Source organism: Aquarana catesbeiana, linkage group LG05, assembly GCF_042186555.1.
Source record: "Aquarana catesbeiana isolate 2022-GZ linkage group LG05, ASM4218655v1, whole genome shotgun sequence".
Lineage (NCBI taxonomy): Eukaryota > Metazoa > Chordata > Amphibia > Anura > Ranidae > Aquarana > Aquarana catesbeiana.
Window position 1 is genome coordinate 255,565,518 of NC_133328.1, and position 15,137 is coordinate 255,580,654.

At 43.1% G+C, this 15,137-nt stretch overlaps 1 protein-coding gene across 4 annotated transcripts in view; it reads left to right on the forward strand.

Moving 5' to 3' along the window:
- The window catches only part of RECK (reversion inducing cysteine rich protein with kazal motifs), a 1,099,858-nt gene that overhangs the window by 707,892 nt on the left and 376,829 nt on the right, over positions 1 to 15,137 (forward strand). The gene's annotated exons all lie outside the window — the stretch shown is intronic.

Below are 15,137 nucleotides of genomic sequence, written 5' to 3' on the forward strand. Positions count from 1 at the left end.
AAGTCTACATGCTGAAATGACTTTAAGGTCGCACAGAAAAGGCAGCAGCCCAATCCCCGAGAGGGCCCATCACCACTATCCATCACTAGGCACTATCCACCGGAAGGAATTTCTTCCTTTTTGCCCACACGAATACCCACTCAGGTCCAGTGACCAATCCAATCAGTCCAGCGCAGTCTCCAACTCAAGCTTCCTTAAACTAAAGGAAGTCTTCACCAATGTGCCTGTTCTTCATCACTGAAAAGTTTAGACCTAAATTTGTCAGTCCATGAAATTCTCAAGAAGTGTAATCCAGTGGCATCCCACCTTAAGTTACCATCCAATAGGTGAATCCCGGATGTCTTCTATGGGTCGCTGCTCAAGCAGGTCACTTCAGTCTTCAGAATGAGACTCCATCCCCCTTCTCTATTAATGGCAATCAACAATACAAAGTGGAGGAAATATTACATTTTCACAAGATCCGCAACTCCATTAAGTACCTGGTTCAATGGTAAAGCTTTGGGCCTGGTGATACATCTGAGAGGGTGGGGCCGGGGGTTCAGGAAAAACACACATTCCCGCTGCTCTAAACACCCCCCACTGCCAAGCCTATGTCAGGTAAGATTCCCCATTGCTATACAACACCTCACACAGGTTAATTTGTAGGAACTTACTGTTCTGATTGGCACGCTATCACCCACCATCTTTTGCCCTTTGCTGCCAGAGCTGTTTTGTGTTTTTTTTATACATGTTAAAATCCTTTTTTAACTGAAGATTAGTTAAAACTCTCAAACAGTAGATATTTTCTGAAAGTTGATACCATGGAGAATACAACTATGTTCCAATATTTTATGTCGTATAACATAAAATTGTTTTTTAAAGTACAAATTTTCTGTAGAAAATACACTGAAGTTAATTTTAGTGCATGTAAACACAATATATTGGGGGGGTCGTGACCAAGAGCTGCATGTGGGAGGCTGTGTCTCATGGAGCTCCCATTATTGATCCTGGCATAAGCTTGCTCCCAGCCCAGTGTACACGCTGTTCACTGCCCTTCCAACATGGCGCCTCAGCAGTTCTTCCCCAGTACGGGCCGCATGGATCCAGTAAACAGTAGGACACAGTGAGTAAGCTGCCCAAGACCCCTAAGGCAAAGGACCTTCGTAAGGACATGCTGTATTACACCCAGAAGCTTTCAGGCTCCACAGGGCAAACATTGGACGAGGATTTGGACGCTAATGCGGTCATTTTCCAAACTGGGCCTGTGACTGATCTGTCTGCACAAGGCTCCATAGCTGACACAGACCAACCACTGGCTCATTCGGAGAAGGGGGAGGAAGAGGGAGAACAACCTAGTCTGGCAGAAATACTGCATGCTGTTAATAAATGCACAGGATGGTTGATACCCTGAAGGAACACTTTGGTGGTCTCAAAGAGGATGTAGGCCTGATTCACTGAGACCTGCAAAAAATTAGAGAACGCAAAACAGCAGCTGAAAGTAGCATAAATGATGTGGAAAATAAGCTGGCCCCGCCGATTATGGATACTCAAATTACAGCAAGGCAGGCTAAAGCTACGGAACTGAGAGCTGAGGACATTGAGAATCGCCTGCGGCGCAATAATGTCCAGATCGTGGGGCTCCCGGAGAAGGTGGAGGGGAGGGACCCCACAGAATTTATGGAGCATTGGCTCTTTGAGGTGTTTGGCAAGGAGGTCTTCACCCCTTTATATTCAGTTGAGAGAGCACTGTATGCCGCAGAGATCCCTCCCTCCGGGTCATCCACCCCGCACCATCCTGGCTCATCTGCTGAATTATAAAGACAAAGAAATTATTCTGCGCCAAGTCAGAGAGAAGTACAATATCCAATATAACGGGGTAAAAATATCCTTTTACTGGGATTTTTCGGCTGAAGTACAGCATAAAAGAGCCAGGTTTGCAGAGGTTAAAGAAACAACTTCAAAGACTTCAGGTGACCTATGCCATGTTATTTCCAGCAAAACTCTGCATCACGGCTAAAGGGCAATCACACTTTTTTGAGGCAGCAAAAGAGGGGTCCGACTGGCTGGATGCGATCATTCCTTACGCCCAATGAGGAGAGATGATGCGGAGAAGGTATGATACTTTGCTATCTTTACATGGTGTAAGCCAGGGGTCTCAAACTGGTGGCCCTCCAGCTGTTGCAAAACTACAAGTCCCATGAGGCATTGTAAGGCTGACAGTTACACACGACTCCCACAGGCAAAGGCATGATGGGACTTTCGCAAAAGCTGGAGGGCAACCAGTTTGAGAACGGTGTAAGCGGTCCGGTTGCAATACCTGGGGCCTTTACGCATGACAACATCTTTAGCTGGGAGCGATACTTATCCTTGTACTACAAAGAGCAAATGGATTTGTCATGACCATGGAATTGATACCTATCTGTTATTTGTTGGTCCAGATGGCGTCTGGGGAGACTGAGATGACGAGGTCGGCCTCTCTTGTATCTCCAACCCAGGTCCTGCTGAGAGTGAAACAGAGTAAGCCGAGGAACAGGAGGAACACGAGTGCCTGCAGGTGTAGACCCGGAAACTTGCAGCAGGAGATGCGACTTTTGGAAGGCAGAATAACCATCAGGTCAGGAGGGGCAGCCATGCACCGTAGTTCAGCTAGGATTAAAGAGGCAGTCTGCTTGTACTTTGAAACTGGAACATCTGGTGATGTAGAGCTTCTGACAAGCTTGCAGCAGGAACTCACAGTAGGTCGCAGGACCGTAATCACAGACAGCTGAAGACCAGTCAGCATTAAAGCACAGACAGAGTCCTCCTTAAATAGCCCGCCTGGTGCCAATATGCCTCATTTGTGCGCCCTTCTGTTGCATGCATGCGCATATCTATTGGCAAGACGTCTTCTAGGAATTCCCTGACATTGCCCCCCTCTTAAGGGCAGCCTCCGGATGCCCACTAAAGAACTCTTCTCAGGGTGAAGATGAAGATAGGCTTGAATCAATCATGAAGCATGAACATTGGAGGAAGGTTCCCATGAATTATCTTCAGGGCCATAGCCCTTCCACTTAATGAGGAACTGAGTTTGGCCCCTTTTCCTGCAATCCAGGATAGATTCAACCTCAAATTCTTCATTTCCTTCAACAAGCAGTTGAAGGAAGGAAGGTAGTAAGGAGAGAGAAAGCCTCATAGTGTAAAACTGTCATAAAACTGCCGTGTGGTACACCTAAGGTAGGTGGTAGGTGTACCACATGGCTTGCCTACAGGTCATTCGTTTTGGGCTCTCCCCGGGAACCACCATGGAAGATTACAGCTCTCCGACAGGTGGTAAGATTCTCATAACCGAATGTACCACGCTACCATTTACTGGATGTCTTAGTTTTTTCTTGTTTGTAAGTTCAATGTATTAAGGGAGGAGTGTTTTTTTGGATATTAAAAGCTTTACAGTTTTACACTATGAGACTTCCTCTCTCCTTACTTGCCCGAGTATTAAGGATAGCTTTCAGCTGACTGGATCTGTGTGAATCAGAGGACATGAGTGCTGGCCTCCATATCTGCTGATCGGTCACTGTGGATTGAATGGATGTTCATTTGGCAGCGATCGCAGCCACTTCACATACACCACAAGGCTTTTGATTGATCTTTCTGGTGAGTGCAATTCCTAGAGGGATCTCAAGCACTAGATGTATCGATTGTCAAAGGTTTTAAACAACAGATTAATTACTTATGAACTTTTATTTGCAAAGGACTACGGCTTCTCCAGTTTTTAGCTGAATATACAGACTCCTGAGCTTCTATTTAAAATCTTTAGCGCTGCTGAAGTTTTGAAAGATTACCTTTTGATTGAAATTATTCCAAATCATCCCAATTATCCATTTTTGAATCAATCTGTACAAAAGATCCATTTGCTAAAGGTACAATTTCATCACTTTATAATCAATTATATGGAGTAGCAAATCTTAATAGACCCTCTTACGTTCAGAGGTGGGAGGAGGACCTGGGACGAACTTTAGAAGACACGGACTGGTCTAACATATGACTCACATCTAAGTCATCTTCACCCAACATCTTAGCACTGGAGACAAATTATAAAGTCCTAACTCGCAGGTACCTTGTACCCGCTAGAGTGGCAAAATATTCACCTAATACCTCAGCTCTTTGTTTTTGAGGATGCCCAGAAATAGGCACATATTTACACATATGGTGGACGTGCCCAGTAATCCAAACCTTCTGGAAGGAAGTCTTCGTGATTGCATCTAAAATATTAAAAAAAAGAATACAACCAGATCCATATATAACTTTACTTAATCTAAAACCGAAATGGTTAACACTCTCTCAATTCAAACTTATGCTCCAACTAATAACGGCTGCAAAACAAACAGTGGCCAAGGCATGGAAATCTCCTACATTGGTACTAGCAGAAACAATTCACAGAATGAATAATACAATGTCCCATGCTAAGATGGTAGCCATCGATCAAAATCAAATTCCAAAATTTGAAAAACTTTGGCATCCTTGGATAAAACAACAGTTCCTGTCAAACTTCAATGACTCTGTCCTGTTGCCATGGTAACAGATTAAATGACTTACAGAGACACCCATTCTAAGGCTTCAAAGAGAACTAAAAAGAATAATAAACTGACGAGTGGGACAACCTTGTGGACCATACCTCTACCTTTCAACCCTTTTTCTTCTTTCTCTTTCCTTTTCTCCACCTTACGATTAAAGCTCATTATCAGAATTTATTTGACCTATATACACTCTACTTGTAAACAATATGTATAGTAGGTATAAATCATTTAAATACCTACAAAAGTAACTAAGGAAATGATATATATCTTTAATTTAATTTAGGTTTACGTGAACCCAATGTTTAATATTTGAAATTTCATGATATTTACCTATATAAACCCTACTGTAAAACAATGAGCTTACTTTATAGATCCTTGTAAACTTACATTATGTATCTTTATAACATTGTATACTCAATAAACTTCTTTTGACAAGGAAATTATTCCAAATCATAGTTTTGACTGCTTCCCTTGTTTCAGAGATTTTTTTCACTATAGCAGCTGTTGTTTTACCTCATCAATTAATTTTCCTAAGCGCCGGATAAGTGATCTTTTGTTTGAGAACTTCTGTGTATTTATACTGCCATACTGCTAATGTGTACTGTTTCTAATACATTTCAGGTGGTGTATTATATATATATATATATATATACAGTCTTGTGTGTATATATATATATATATATATATATATATATATATATATATATATATATCGGCGCTTAACACGCACCCTAAGTTTAGGAGAAAAGTTTAAGGAAAAAAACTTACATTTTAAATGCCCATCAATGCAGCCTTATCAGTGTCCATCTGCAGCCTTAAGAAACAAAGTAGGGAATGGTGCTGTTCTATGTCAAAAAACCTTGTGTATCTAACATGAGGTAGCAAAACTTTTTTGCCTAATGTGAAAAAGCTGTGTATGTCCAGCAAGGACAAAACTTTGCTGCCATAAATAAATAAATGTTCATATAAAGTGATGTGTGCTGTCAAATAATTTTAAAGATGGAAAGTGAAGTAACGTGTATAAGCAATAAAAACATATAAAAAAATTATATAAAAATCATCAACCAGTGCCAGTAAAGACCATCGATCAGCACTAGTAAAATACTCACTAAACATCTAAGTGAAAAGTTACATATATTAACCACTAAGCCACCGCCCACGTCATATGACGGCGGGACGAGGCTTCTCTTGTTCTGGGAGGACGTCATATGACGTGATCGCCCTCCCGAGCCACTAGGGGGCGCGCGCGTGTGCCTGCTGCGTCACTCGGGACCCGGTGCGTGTGCGCGGGCACCCGCGATTGCTGGGTAACAGAGCAGGACCGTGGATCTGTGCATGTAAACACAGATCCACGTCCTGTCAGAGAGGAGAGGAGACCGATGGTGTGTCCCTTGTACATAGGGACACCGATCGGTCACCTCCCCCAGTCAGTCCCCTCCCCCCCCAGTTAGAATCACCTCCCTAGGTCATACATTAACCCCTCGATCGCCCCCTAGTGTTAACCCCTTCCCTGCCAGTCACATTTACACAGTAATCAATGCATTTTTATAGCACGGATCGCTGTATAAATGTGAATGGTCCCAAAAATGTGTCAAAAGTGTCCGATATGTCCGCTGCAATATCGCAGTCACAATAAAAATCGCAGATCGCTGCCATTACTAGTAAAAAATAAATAAATAAAAATGCTATAAATCTATCCCCTATTTTGTAGATGCTATAACTTTTGCGCAAACCAATCAATATATGCTTATCGTGATTTTTTTTTACCAAAAATATGTAGAAGAATACATATCGGCCTAAACTGAGGAAAAAATTTGTTAGAAAAAAAAATGGATATTTATTATAGCAAAAAGTAAAAATATTGTGTTTTTTCAAAATTGTCCCTCTTCTTTTGTTAATAGCGCAATAAATAAAAACCACAGAGGTGATCAAATACCACCAAAAGAAAGCTCTATTTGTGGGGAAAAAATGATAAAAATTTCATTAGGTTGCAGTGTAACATGACCGCGCAATTTTCATTCAAAGTGCGACAGCGCTGAAAACTGAAAAATGGCTTGGGCAGGAAGGGGGTGAAAGTGCCCTGTATTGAGGTGGTTAAAAAACTTTTGAATTAATATAAAGTGACTGCGGCAACTGCTGTTGATGGTAACCAATTATAAGCCTAATAGTGTTGTAAACTACCACAATATGTCCATTTTACAAAAAGAAAACAAACAAAAGATCAAAAAATAGTGTCCATAAAAAGTGGCAAAGTGCTTCATCCAGTTGGTGACAGTTTTTAAAACAAAAAACGTGCTAGCAGTAGTGGCTGTGCTCCCCTCTTGTTTTTTCACTCACCAGAATGCTTCACCCCTGCAGGGGTACAAGCGTGAAGTAAAAGTGATGTAATCCCGGTCCCGGTGCTCCTCTACTGTGATATCCCCTTTTGTTCACAAAACCAGGGTGAAGGACGATCCACGAGTGAAAAGAAAAGAAATTCTACAGCCTCCCCTCTGCAGCGTAATCTCCGGCCAGATATCTCTGGAGATGCTGAGCTATCGGCATCTGTGCAGCCAGCCCAGTGTTCTGGGGATTCAAAACAAATCTTTTTGGATTACATCAGGACTGGGCTGAAGGTTTACCTTCCAACAAGACAATGACCCTAAGCACACAGCTAAAATAACGAAGGAGTGGCTTCACAACAACTCCGTGACTGTTCTTGAATGGCCCTGCCAGAGCCCTAACTTAAACCCAATTGAACATCTCTGGAGAGACCTAAAAATGGCTGCCCACCAACGTTTACCATCCAACCTGACAGAACTGGAGAGGATCTGCAAGGAGGAATCGCAGAGAATCCCCAAATCCAGGTGTGAAAAACTTGTTGCATCTTTCCCAAAAAGACTCATGTCTGTATTAGATCAAAAGGGTGCTTCTACTAAATACTGAGCAAAGGGTCTCAATACTTAGGACCATGTGATATTTCAGTTTTTCTTTTTTAATAAATCTGCAAAATGTCAACAATTCTGTGTTTTTCTGTCAATATGGGGTGCTGTGCGTACATTAATGAGGAAAAAAAAATGAACTTAAATGATTTTAGCAAGCGGCTGCAATATAAGAAAGAGTGAAAAATTTATGGGGGTCTGAATACTTTCCGTCCCCTCTATTATATATATATATACTCTGCATCCAGTGTAGCCTATATCTACAGTGCATTCTGTGGTGTACTGTTTCTAATATACAGCATCTCACAAAAGTGAGTACACCCCTCACATTTTTGTAAATATTTTACTATATCTTTTCATGTGACAACACTGAAGAAATGACACTATGGGGGTTATTTACGAAAGGCAAATCCACTTTGCACTGCAAGTGCACTTGGAAGTGCAGTCGCTCTAAATCTAAGGGGTAGATCTGAAATGAGGGGAAGCTCTGCTGATTCTATCATCCAATCATGTGCAAGCTAAAATGCTGTTTTTTATTTTCCTTGCATGTCCTCCTCAGATCTACAGCAACTTTACTTCCAAGTGCACTTTCAGTGCAAAGTGGATTTACCTTTAGTAAATAACCCCCTATGCTACAATATAAAGTAGTGAGTGTATAGCTTGTACAACAGCGTAAATTTGCTGGTCCCTCAAAATAACCCAACACTCAGCCATTAATGTCTAAACCACTGGCAACAAAAGTGAGTACACCCTAAGTGAAAATGTCCAAATTGGGCCCAATTAGCCATTTTGCCTCCCCAGTGTCATGTGACTCATTAGTGTTATAAGGTTTCAAGTGTGAATGGGGAACAGGTGTGTTAAATTTGGAGTTATCGCTCTCACTCTCTCATACTGGCCACTGGAAGTTCAACATGGCACCTCATGGCAAAGAACTCTCTGAGGATCTGTTAAAAAGAATTGTTGCTCTACATAAAGATGGCATAGGGTTTAAGAAGATTGCCTGGACTACCCTTTCCCTTCCTTTTTTTTTTTTTTTTCTCCCCTTCCCCGATACTTTCCCCCTTTCTACATCCCATACTCTTATTTCACTCTCTTTCGGGTCCTACCCCCTATAATCCCTCCTTTTTACCCTCTCCTTCTTAAGCCCTTACAGCCCACAGGCCTCACCCTGTCGGGCTCAGACACATATTGTGAATTATCCTGTGAGTATTTGTTACTTTTCTTTATTTCCGCATTATTGAGCCGTATCCTACATTCATCTTTTTGTTCTGTGTTCGTACTATAAACATTACAATAAGTTCTACAACTATATTTGCAATGTGGCGGACCCTAGTGTCTCGTCATGAGTATCAGTGTATGCTGATTTTATATGAAGCCAAATGTAATCTGATGATCTGTCACAGATTCTAGTATTCTAGATCATTATAATTGTCAGTTTATAATTTACTGGAACATGTACACATAATGTGTCTTTCATTGTCAATTTGTACTGATATGTTGACTTATTCGATCAATAAAATCCTTTGTACAAGAAGATTGCCAAGACCCTGAAACTGAGCTGCAGCGCGGTGGCCAAGACCATACAGCGGTTTAACAGGACAGGTTCCATTCAGAACAGGCCACGCCATGGTCGACCAAAGAAGTTGAGTGCACATGCTCAGCATCATATCCAGAGGTTGTCTTTGGGAAATAGACATATGAGTGCTGCCAGCATTGCTGCAGAGTTTGAAGGGGTGGGGGGTCAGCCTGTCAGTGCTCAGACCATACGCCGTGCACTGCATCAAATTGGTCTTCATGGCTGTCGTCCAAGAAGGAAGACTCTTCTAAAGATGATGCACAAGAAAGCCAGCAAACAGTTTGCTGAAGACAAGCAGACTAAGGACATGGATTACTGGAACCATGTCTTGTGGTCTGATGAGACCAAGATGAACTTATTTGGTTCAGATGGTGTCAAGCGTGTGTGTGGCAGCAACCAGGTGATGAGTACAAAGACAAGTGTGTCTTGTCTACAGTCAAGCATGGTGGTGGGAGTGTCATGGTCTGGGGCTGCATGAGTGCTGCAGTGTGTACAGTTTCTACTACACTTCTGGTGGTGTACACAGTACACAATACAGTGCAGCCATAGTACAGTTTCTAATACAGTGTAGGCGGTGTACACAGTATCTAATACAGTGTGTACAGTTTCTACTACACTTCTGGTGGTGTACACAGTACACAATACAGTGCAGCTGTAGTATAGTTTCTAATACAGTATCTAATACAGTGTGTACAGTTTTTACTACACTTCTGGTGGCGTACACAGTACACAATACAGTGCAGCCATAGTACAGTTTCAAATACAGTGCAGGTGGTGTACACAGTATCTAATACAATGTGTACAGTTTCTACTACACTTCTGGTGGTGTACACAGTACACAATACAGTGCAGCCGTAGTACAGTTTCTATTACAGTGCAGGCGGTGTACACAGTATCTAATACAGTGTGTACAGTTTCTACTACACTTCTGGTGGTGTACACAATACAGTGCAGGTGTAGTACAGTTTCTACTACTTTTCTGGTGGGGTACACAGTATCTAATACAGTGTGTACAGTTTTTACTACCCTTCTGGTGGTGTACACAGTACACAATACAGTGCAGCCGTAGTATAGTTTCTACTACTTTGCTGATGGTGTACACAGTATCTAATACAGTGTGTACAGTTTCTACTACACTTCTGGTGGTGTACACAGCACACAGTACAGTGCAGCTGTAGTACAGTTTTTAATACAGTGAAGGTGGTGTACACAGTATCTAATAGAGTGTGTTCAGTACTACACTTCTGGTGGTGTACACAGTATAAAATACAGTAGGGATGAGCCGAACACCCCCCTGTTCGGTTCACACCAGAACATGTGAACAGAAAAAACGTTCGTTCTAACACGCGAACACCGTTAAAGTCTATGGGACACGAACATGAATAATCAAAAGTGCTAATTTTAAAGGCTTATATGCAAGTTATTGTCATAAAAAGTGTTTGGGGACCTGGGTCCTGCCCCAGGGGACATGGATCAATGCAAAAAAAGTTTTAAAAACGGACGTTTTTTCAGGAGCAGTGATTTTATTAATGCTTAAAGTCAAACAATAAAAGTGTAATATCCCTTTAAATTTCGTAGCTGGGGGGTGTCTATAGTATGCCCGTAAAGGGGCGCATTTTTCCCGTGTTTAGAACAGTCTGACAGCAAAATGAATTTTCAAAGAAAAAAAGTCATTTAAAACTACTCGCGGCTATTGCATTGCCGGTCCGACAATACACATAAAAGTTCAGTGATAAAAACGGCATGGGAATTCCCCACAGGAGAACCCCGAACCAAAATTTAAAAAAAAAATGACGTGGGGGTCCCCCTAAATTCCATACCAGGCCCTTCAGGTCTGGTATGAACTTTAAGGGGAACCCCGCGCCAAAATTAAAAAAAAAACGGCATGGGGTCCCCCCAAAAATCCATTCCAGACCCTTATCCAAGCACGCAACCTGGCAGGTGGTTGTGGGGTCTGCGGGCGGGGGGCTTATTGGAATCTGGAAGCCCCCTTTAATAAGGGGACCCCCAGATCCCGGCCCCCCCGTGTGAAATGGTAAGGGGTACAAAAGTACCCCTACCATTTCACTAAAAAACTGTCAAAAATGTTAAAAATGACAAGAGACAGTTTTTGACAATTCCTTTATTTAAATGCTTCTTCTTTCTTCCTTCATCTTCTTCTTCTTCTTCTTCTGGTTCTTCCTCCAGTGTTCTTGTCCAGCATCTCCTCCGCGGCATCTTCTATTTTCTTCTCCTCGGGCCGCTCCGCACTCATGGCATGGGGGGAGGCTCCCGTTCTTCTCTTCATCACAACACAAACACAGGGGGAGCTTGGATACATGATGTTGACTGAAGACTGGAAAACACATCAATCACAGATGACACGTCATAAGTATCTAGAGTTAGGTACTCTTACCAGATCCAGTGGGGCGTATCAGCCATATAGCAGTACGTCTGTCAGGGCTTGTGTAAGTAGCCTCCCGTGAACTCTCCCCAAAAGGTTCACCCTTCGGTCACGATCTCCGATAGGCAGGTAATCACTTGGGTCACGGTCACCGATAGCCAGGGCAGTCAACGGTGGGGATGGTCAACTCACTCCCAAACTCTCCGGTTCCGGACAGGTTCAGAAGGTCTCCAGAAACCAATCATAGATGAAATCATGGAGAAAGAAGCAAAAAGGGGCTCTACATGGCTTAGGTCAAAAATAAAAAGGATTTATTGAATAAAAGCCTTACAAGATAAAACGTGATCACTGAATAAAAATTAGTGGCAATGTGGAAAGCTTGAACGCCCTACGCGTTTCGACTAAAAAGCCTTCAACTGGGGCATGAAACAGCCTCTCCACATTGCCCATATATATAGACTGTAGACACCATTACATAATAGTTGGGTCCGCCCCCATCATGTCGGAACCGGAAGTGCAAGGTTAATACTACAAACACTGTAAACTGGCTTAATATGGTATAGATCGCATGTATACTGACACACTACATAGGGTTTGAAGTGTATGATAATCTGAGGGTTCAATAGGAGTGTATATAGTAGTGGGGGGTCCCAAAAATCGAATCACTGAATCGGCTTGTGTTCCAAGCCTCACACTGGTTAGAGGAACTTGCGTTCCAAATGTCTAGGACATGTGACCGGAAAAGAGACAACAGCCAGCGCGCTCTGCGCCGCTGATGTCTCTCACGGTCTCCACGCAAGGCGTGCGCTCCAAGCCTCAGCCACAGGTGGGGAGGAGATACAAGCCGACAACCAATACGCTGCCGGCATCTCCTCCACTACCTCATGTGGAGCGTGCGTTCCAGGACTCTTATGTGGGGAGGGGCGGACGGACACTCTGGAGCCAGCCTCGTCAGTGTTCAAGGCCAGCCAAGCCAATCACTGGGAAGCTGGGCAGTTGGCCGCTCCCCTCCTATCGTCACTACACTAACTTAAAAGACACGATACGCACCACCATGGCAACGGCAGAAGCCAATGCCAGGGTAACACGACCGTAATGAAAAATCCAATTCCCAACCCTTGATCATCCCCAAAGAGGTGACCAAATAAAAAACGATCATATGGGTAATGTCTAGCAAGGTGAGCCTGGCGCAATGATCAGATGGAAGAGGGGAAACCCCTACACTATATCTTAATGTAAAGATAAACTTAACCAGCTAATACCCGAACTAATCACACCCCTGCAGCTCAGACGCAGTAATACAAGCTCAGCCCACCAAAGGTGAAGACCGAGCAATGCCACATTGTCAGACTGGCCCGGGGGGAACCCTAAGGTCCTAAAGTTGGGGAAATATGGTATAATTAATCTCTTCACGTATGTCATAATATACCAAAAAGTAGCCAATAGCAGGGTCCACAGGTGGCATTATCTCCCACCCTAGGACTCAGAAGGCTGAATGCTAGGCCGAACGACTTATCCCTGACAAGTCGATCGCCTGACCAAAAACTTAAATAAAATATGGGGGGGGGATTGGCAAGTAAATGAGTAGCCAACATAAATCCATGTTGGATGACCCCCAAATCAGCTTCGGCTCGACACTGATGTCCTAGTTTAAGACAATTGTCTACTCTATCTGGCATCAGCCAACCATGATGGAGACAGGTCCCAAAACCCAGTACAAAGTACCTTACCACAATGGGGCGAGTACTCATAAGTGGGAGACAGTAACTCAACAAGCTAGAAAAGAAAAAAAGGGGGGGGGAGGGAGCCCAAATGGCATAAAAATAAAATCAAATATAAAACCCCAATAACACTCATAGCAGCGTCCTAAAAACTAAACACGAACAAAAGGGAGGTGTGTCACGGCTCGAGAACTCTGGTGACTCTCACGCACGGTTAATGAAACTATTAATGTCCCACTCGACGTTCATACCGTATGGCGAGAAACACCTAAGCTCATATATCCAATAAGTCTCGAGCCGCGACACACCCCTAAGACAAGACTCACCCCTCCAATGGGGGACAAATTTGTCTATGATCACGAAAGAGGTACCTGTAGGGTCCCTATTATGACTCTCCAAGTAATGACGGGGAACACTATGCTTAATGCAGCCTTTCTTAATTTTGGCAATGTGTTCATTAACCCTAATGGAAAAAGTTCTGGTAGTGCGCCCGACATACTGTCTACCGCATGGACATGTGATAAGGTAAACAATGTGTCGGGTATCGCATGTAGTAAAGTGTTTCATGCTATACTCTCTAGATGTTACCGTGGAGTGAAAAGTCGTTGTTTTGCGTCTCCCACTTGTATTGTGTAGACACACATTGCACTTTCTACACGGAAGTATCCCTTACAGTCTTGAAAAAAAGAAACGGACCGAGGGGGGTCAATGACATCGGGGGCAATTTCCCCCTGGACTGAACGTGCGCCCCGGAAAATGATACCGGCCCGGTCCGGTAAAACAGGACCGAGAACACGGTCACTTTTCAGGACCTTCCAGTGCCTGTCAATAATCCTTTTAACTTCTTTATGTTGAGTGGAGAATGCAGTAAAGAACGACCATTTATGAGGGTTATCGCCCTGTACTTTGGGGCGGTCAATCAAAAGTGAATTTCTATCCACTTCCCCGACTTCTCTGATGGTATTATCAAGGTCAGATGGTCTGTATCCCTTTTCAATGAATCTTTCTCTGAGGGTATGGCACTGTAACTGAAAATCCTCAGTATTGCTGCAGTTACGCCGTAACCTGAGGAACTGTCCCATAGGGACCGATTTCAGCCACTGCTGATGGTGACAGCTGTCTATTGGGATATACCCGTTACGATCAGTGGGCTTAAAAAACGTTTTAAGCACCAGTTGTCTATTGACTATAGACACTTCGAGATCAAGGAAATGTATGGTCTCATAGCTAGCCTCAAAACACAGAGAGATGTTTCTATCATTGGTGTTCAAATGTTCCATATACTTTTCGAGTGACCCAAGGTCACCCTTCCATAGGAGGAGGATGTCGTCTATGTACCTAGCCCACAGAACCAACTGAGGTGGTCTGCAGGAATAAACGACATCCTCCTCCCATAGGGCCATAAAAAGGTTGGCCAAACTGGGGGCATATTTAGCCCCCATGGCCACCCCCTTAATCTGAGAATAATAAGTTCCTTGGAACCAGAAGTAATTATGTTCTGTTGCGAACCTGAGGAGCTCCATAACATAATTATGGTGGATAAGGGGAAGGCCAGAGTCCCTCGAAAGGAACAGGTTGACAGCCGCCAGACCTTGATCTAGCGGAATGGACGTATATAGTGCGGATATATCCGCGGTAGCCAAAAGTAGGCCATCCTGATATTTGACTTGTTCTAAAAGATTGATCGCAGCCCTTGTGTCCTTCAAGTAGGAGGGCATCTGTTTAACCAAGGGCTGGAGATAGAAGTCAATATACCTTCCGATTCGTGAAGTAACCGAATCTATCCCACTCACAATGGGACGACCGGGGGGATTGATGGGATTCTTATTACATTACAATTATTACATTATTGCATTACAGCTGCGAGCAGTTTTAAATGATATTTTTTCCTTTAGAAAAGTCATTTTGCTGTGGCACTGTTATAAACATGGGAAAGTTGCGCTACTTTACAGGCATACTAAGGACACCCCCCAGGAACTATATTAAAAGGAATATTTCATTTTT